The sequence below is a fragment of the Lolium rigidum genome, chromosome 2, assembly GCF_022539505.1.
Source record: "Lolium rigidum isolate FL_2022 chromosome 2, APGP_CSIRO_Lrig_0.1, whole genome shotgun sequence".
Classification (NCBI taxonomy): domain Eukaryota; kingdom Viridiplantae; phylum Streptophyta; class Magnoliopsida; order Poales; family Poaceae; genus Lolium; species Lolium rigidum.
In genome coordinates, this window is record NC_061509.1 from 100,975,121 (window position 1) to 100,982,594 (window position 7,474).

Here is a 7,474-nt window from a genome sequence, read left to right on the forward strand (position 1 = left end):
CACATCTTATGCACTTTGCTTGGAGCGTCGGTTTGTTTTTGTTTTTGTTTTGTTTGAATAAAATGGATCCTAGCATTCACTTTGTGGGAGAGAGACACGCTCCGTCTGTAGCATATGGACAAGTATGTCCTTAGGCTCTACTCATAGTATTCATGGCGAAGTTTCTTCTTCGTTAAATTGTTATATGGTTGGAATTGGAAAATACTACATGTAGTAACTCTAAAAATGTCTTGGATAATTTGATACTTGGCAATTGTTGTGCTCATGTTTAAGCTCTTGCATCATATACTTTGCACCCATTAATTGAAGAAACACTTAGAGCTTGCTAATTTGGTTTGCATATTTGGTTTCTCTAGAGTCTAGATAATATCTAGTATTGAGTTTTGAACAACAAGGAAGACGGTGTAGAGTCTTATAATATTTACAATATGTCTTTTATGTGAGTTTTGCTGCACCGTTCATCCTTGTGTTTGTTTCAAATAACCTTGCTAGCCTAAACCTTGTATCGAGAGGGAATACTTCTCATGCATCCAAAATCCTTGAGCCAACCACTATGCCATTTGTGTCCACCATACCTACCTACTACATGGTATTTATCCGCCATTCCAAAGTAAATTTCTTGAGTGCTACCTTTAAAATTCCATCATTCACCTTTGCAATATATAGCTCATGGGACAAATAGCTTAAAAACTATTGTGGTATTGAATATGTACTTATGCACTTTATCTCTTATTAAGTTGCTTGTTGTGCGATAACCATGCTTCGGGGACGCCATCAACTATTCTTTGTTGAATATCATGTGAGTTGTTATGCATGTCCGTCTTGTCCGAAGTAAGAGAGATCTACCACCTTAATGGTTGGAGCATGCATATTGTTAGAGAAGAACATTGGGCCGCTAACTAAAGCCATGATTCATGGTGGAAGTTTCAGTTTTGGACATATATCCTCAATCTCATATGAGAATAATAATTGTTGCCACATGCTTATGCATTAAAGAGGAGTCCATTATCTGTTGTCCATGTTGTCCCGGTATGGATGTCTAAGTTGAGAATAATCAAAAGCGAGAAATCCAAAATGCGAGCTTTCTCCTTAGACCTTTGTACAAGCGGCATGGAGGTACCCCATTGTGACACTTGGTTAAAACATGTGTATTGCGATGATCCGGTAGTCCAAGCTAATTAGGACAAGGTGCGGGCACTATTAGTATGCTATGCATGAGACTTGCAACTTGTAAGATATAATTTACATAACTCATATGCTTTATTACTACCGTTGACAAAATTGTTTCATGTTTTCAAAATAAAAGCTCTAGCACAAATATAGCAATCGATGCTTTCCTCTTTGAAGGACCATTCTTTTTACTTTTATGTTGAGTCAGTTCACCTATCTCTCTCCACCTCAAGAAGCAAACACTTGTGTGAACTGTGCATCGATTCCTACATACTTGCATATTGCACTTGTTATATTACTCTATGTTGACAATTATCCATGAGATATACATGTTACAAGTTGAAAGCAACCGCTGAAACTTAATCTTCCTTTGTGTTGCTTCAATACCTTTACTTTGATTTATTGCTTTATGAGTTAACTCTTATGCAAGACTTATTGATGCTTGTCTTGAAGTACTATTCATGAAAAGTCTTTGCTTTATGATTCACTTGTTTACTCATGTCATTACCATTGTTTTGATCGCTGCATTCATTACATATGTTTACAAATAGTATGATCAAGGTTATGATGGCATGTCACTTCAGAAATTATCTTTGTTATCGTTTTACCTGCTCGGGACGAGCAAAACTAAGCTTGGGGATGCTGATACGTCTCCGACGTATCGATAATTTCTTATGATCCATGCCATATTATTGATGATACCTACATGTTTTATGCACACTTTATGTCATATTCGTGCATTTTCTGGAACTAACCTATTAACAAGATGCCGAAGAGCCGATTCTTCGTTTCTGCTGTTTTTGGTTTCAGAAATCCTAGTAACGAAATATTCTCGGAATTGGACGAAATCAAGACCCAGGATCCTATTTTGCCACGAAGCTTCCAGAAGACCGAAAGGGATAAGAAGTGGGGCGACGAGGCGCCGCCACCATAGGGCCGCGCGGCCAGAGGGGGGCCCGCGCCGCCCTATGGTGTGGGCCCTCGTCGGCCCTCCGACTCGCCCTTCCGCCTACTTAAAGCCTCCGTCGCGAAACCCCGATGCGAAAAACCACGATACGGAAAACCTTCCGGAGACGCCGCCGCCGCCAATCCCATCTCGGGGATTCTGGAGATCTCCTCCGGCACCCTGCCGGAGAGGGGATTCATCTCCCGGAGGACTCTACACCGCCATGGTCGCCTCCGGAGTGATGAGTGAGTAGTTCATCCCCGGACTATGGGTCCATAGCAGTAGCTAGATGGTTGTCTTCTCCTCATTGTGCTTCATTGTTGGATCTTGTGAGCTGCCTAACATGATCAAGATCATCTATCTGTAATACTCTATGTTGTGTTTGTCGGGATCCGATGGATAGAGAATACCATGTTATGTTAATTATCAAGTTATTACATATGTGTTGTTTATGATCTTGCATGCTCTCCGTTATTAGTAGAGGCTCTGGCCAAGTTTTTGCTCTTAACTCCAAGAGGGAGTATTTATGCTCGATAGTGGGTTCATGCCTGCATTGACACCTGGGACGATGTGATGAAAGTTCTAAGGTTGTGTTGTGCTCGTTGCCACTAGGGATAAAACATTGGCGCTATGTCCGAGGATGTAGTTGTTGATTACATTGCGCACCATACTTAATGCAATTGTCCGTTGTTAGCAACTTAATACTGGAGGGGGTTCGGACGATAACTCTGAAGGTGGACTTTTTAGGCATAGATGCAGTTGGATGGCGGTCTATGTACTTTGTCGTAATGCCCAATTAAATCTCACTGTACTTATCATGACATGTATGTGCATTGTTATACCCTCTCTATTTGTCAATTGCCCGACTGTAATTTGTTCACCCAAATCTTATGGGAGAGACACCTCTAGTGAACTGTGGACCCCGGTCCATTCTTTTAATATTGAAATACAAATCTGCTGCAATACTTGTTTTACTGCAAACAATCATCTTCCACACAATACGGTTAATCCTTTGTTACAGCAAGCCGGTGAGATTGACAACCTCACTGTTTCGTTGGGGCAAAGTACTTTGGTTGTGTTGTGCAGGTTCCACGTTGGCGCCGGAATCCCCGGTGTTGCGCCGCACTACATCCCGCCGCCATCAACCTTCAACGTGCTTCTTGGCTCCTCCTGGTTCGATAAACCTTGGTTTCTTTCTGAGGGAAAACTTGCTGCTGTGCGCATCATACCTTCCTCTTGGGGTTCCCAACGAACGTGTGAAATACACGCCATCAACCATGAACGGAGAATACCTATACATCTGTAGATGACCTGCAACAAAGAACAGTTTTTATCGTTAAAAATCTTGTCATTTCTACTTAGCCAAAGCGTCCAGATAATTGCTAGCGCCCCCACCCTAAGAAGCAACTTAAACCTTGAATCAACACCGTGAAGCCAATTGCCAAAGACATTTGCCACACTAGTCGGGGGATACAGGGTAGACGCTACTTGGATGACTGACCATATAGATTTCGCAAAACTGCACTGGAAGAATAGGTGTTTGATGGTTTCATCATGATGACAGAAAACACACCCGCTTAACAAGATTATCTTTAGTAAGAATAACTCCTCGACGAAGGTACCATCCAAAAATCTTAATTTTTAATGGTATTTTCATCTTCCAAATTTTCTTATTATTATCAACTGGTAAATCAGAATGAAGGATTGCATTGTATAATGATTTAACTGAGAAAGAGCCATCTACATGAAGATTCCATCTAAATTCATCCGGTTCAGGGGATAATTGAATATCACCCAATCGTTGAACTAGAGTGTTCCATGCTGTTAGCCTTTGTCCAAGTAAAACCCGTCTGAACGTCACATTCGGTGGTGAGGTAGCCATAACGGTAGCAATGGTATCACCTTTGCGACGAACAATACTATACAAAGCAGGATATTGTTCACTCACGGAAGCATTGTCCAGCCAAACATCTTCCCAGAAACGTATCTGTGCTCTATTCTTAATAGAAAAAGTACCATGACGAAAGAAGATATTTTTCGTCGCCATGAGACCAGCCCAGAAGTGAGAGTCCCCGGGTTTCCAAACCACTTGGGAGAGCGTCTTCGAGCCAATATACTTTCTCCGAAGAATAGTTTGCCAAGTCACATTCTCAGTAAGAAGCTTAAAAAGCCATTTACCTAGCAGAGCAGAATTCTTAACCTCCAGGTCATGAATTCCAAGTCCGTCTTGATCTTTGGGACTACACACTATACTCCATTTAACCAATCGATATTTCTTTTTCTCGCTATCCCCTTGCCAAAAGAATCTGGATCGATAATAATCGAGTTTATGCAGAATTCCTTTCGGCAGAAGAAAGAATGATAACATATACAATACCATATTTGTTAGTACCGAGTTAATGAGTACCAATCTTCCTCCTAGGGACAACAATTTGACTTTCCAACTACTAAGGCGTTTTTGTAATCTTTCTTCCACAATCTTTCATTCAGCAAGTGTAAGTCTCCGATAGTGAATCGGAATACCCAAATACCGAATAGGAAAATGGCCTTGCTCGCAACCAAACAACTCTGTATATTGAGTCATATCGTTTTGGGCATCGCCGAAACAGAACAATTCACTTTTATGGAAGTTAATTTTCAATCCCGACAACTGCTCGAAAGCTGCTAAAATTAATTTGAGATTACGAGCTTTTTCGAGATCCTGATCCATAAAAAGAATTGTGTCATCGGCATATTGAAGGATAGATAAACCCCCATCAACCAAATGTGGGATCAAACCCTCAATTTGACCATCATACTTGGCACGCTCTATGAGTATTGCCAGCATATCTGCTACAATGTTGAATAACATCGGTGATAGCGGATCTCCTTGGCGTAACCCTTTGCGTGTCTGGAAATAGTGGCCGGTGTCATCATTGACCCTAATTGCCACGCTACCTCCATACACAAAATCGTAAATTAGAGCGCGCCACTCAGGAGAAAAACCTTTCATCCTGAGTGTCTGTTGTAGGAAAGACCATTTGACCTTATCATATGCCTTCTCGAAATCTAATTTTAAAATGACCCCATTAAGTTTCTTAGAATGCATCTCATGTACCGTCTCATGCAGAACTGCCACTCCATCAAGGATATTCCTTCCTTGCATGAAAGCAGTCTGAGAAGGTTGGACAACATGCTCCGCAACCGTATTAAGTCTAATGGTGGCCACTTTCGTGAAAATCTTGAAACTGACGTTTAAGAGGCAAATAGGTCTATATTGTTGAATCCTTTCTGCCTCATTAACCTTCGGTAACAAAATTACTTCACCAAAATTTAGACGAAATAGTTCTAGTTGTCCTGTGTGAAGATCACTCAACAATTCTAGAAGATCCAATTTAATAGTATCCCAGAACGTTTGATAAAACTCCGCTGGGAAACCATCTGGACCCGGTGCTTTATTGCATTCCATTTAGAAAATTGCCTTCTTAACCTCGTCCTCAGAATAAGGTGCGGTTAAGAGGCCATTTTCTTCTGGAGAAACTTGGGGTATATCATCCGTTCGGTCCTCATTAAGGGAGAAAGAACTTTCCTCCGGAGGCCCAAACAGATCCTTATAATAATTAGTAATGTATGATTTGAGTTGCTCATGCCCTTCAATGACCCTTCATCTTGGATGAGAGAATGAATACGTTTTTCCGATGCCTTCCATTGGCAAAGCCATGAAAATATCGTGTATTCGAATCCCCTTCCAAAATGAATTCGGCCTTGGATCGTTGATACCATTTGAGTTCCTCTTCGCGAAGAAGACTCGCCATCTGCGCATTGGATTGATTCTTAAGGTCAATCTCTTGCGTGGATAACGGTCTCACTTCCGCTAGGGCCTCTAGATCATCGATCACTTTTGAAAGGCGAACCTTTTCTTTTTTAAGAATACCAGTCGTATGGGCAGCCCAACCCGCGAGATGTTTACGCATAGCGCGCATTTTGTTATTCCATCTCGAAATCGGATTGTTGCCCCCGACTGGTCTTTCCCAAACCTTCTTAACCATCTCATGAAATCCATCACGTTGTAACCAACCTAGTTCAAATTTGAACGGCCGTTTACAAATATGTCGCGGATTCCCAGTGGTTAGGAGGATAGGAGCATGGTCAGACAGTTTTTCAATACGCTCTAGAGCGCGAACGGACACCATGGGATATTGATTCTCCCATTCGGTATCCATCAACACACGGTCTAGTTTCTCGTATGTGGGTTCAGGCAAGCTGTTGGCCCAAGTAAACTATCGACCGGACATAAATACCTCTCTTAAGTCTAATCTATCAATGACAGCATTAAACAGGAAAGGCCAATGTCCATCAAAAGGGCCTTTGCTCTTCTCATGAGGAAATCTCATCAAATTGAAATCCCCTCCGATTAAAATCGGATACGGATTATCCTTTGCGAGATTTACCAACTCACGTAAAAAGTCGGCCTTAAAAGCGTCTTGAGCAGCACCATACACAGCAACCAGACTCCAAATGAAACCGTCTGCTTTGTTCTGGATATCGAGTTTGATGTGATACTCTCCATCTGAACTAGCAAGAACAGTCATTGTGTCTATGCGGACGCCAAGTAAAATGCCCCCAGACCTACCACGAGGCGGACGAGAAAACCACTGAAAGTTAATCCCGCCTGACAATCGGTCGAGAAAACTTTGTGAGAATTTTCGCCTACCCGTCTCCGATATTGCAATAAAATCTAAATCATAATCTCTACAACCATCGGTAATGTGAGAATGCTTAGCCAAGTCTCCAAGATCTCTGCTATTCCGAAACATGCCAATCATCGAGAAACTTTTGTAGATTTAGTATTTTTGCCATATCTACGAGAATTTTACCAGCGGACGATCGGGAATCACGTGCAGAAGCTTTTAGATCATAGATTGAACTAAGCTCCGAGTGTTCCAAATCGACATCTGTAAGATTACCAATAATAGACGAGAGGAGCTGACCATCTAAGATGTCATCCGCTCCATCATCGTTATCAACTGGAGTCTCAAGCCCAGTGGAGTCATTCGGAGCAACCGTTAAACGGTCAAGCTCCGTCTGTCTCAACACATTGGCAGAAATCGAAACCTCATCAGGCCTAGTACCCAACGAAACCCCTAAACTGATCAAATTAGAAGAAATATGAGAATTTGAAAAAGAAGTGAAAGACTTGGATGTTTGTCTCGTACCTGACTTAGAAGAAATATGAGAATTTGAAAAAGAAGTGAAAGACTCGGATGGAGTAATAGAAACCAGTTAGTTTAGCAAAAACATAGGGAGATTTTAGAAGATCTGCCCGGGAGTGCACTGGCTCCATTTTGCGGGGTTACAAACGCGAAGCAGCCAGGAATA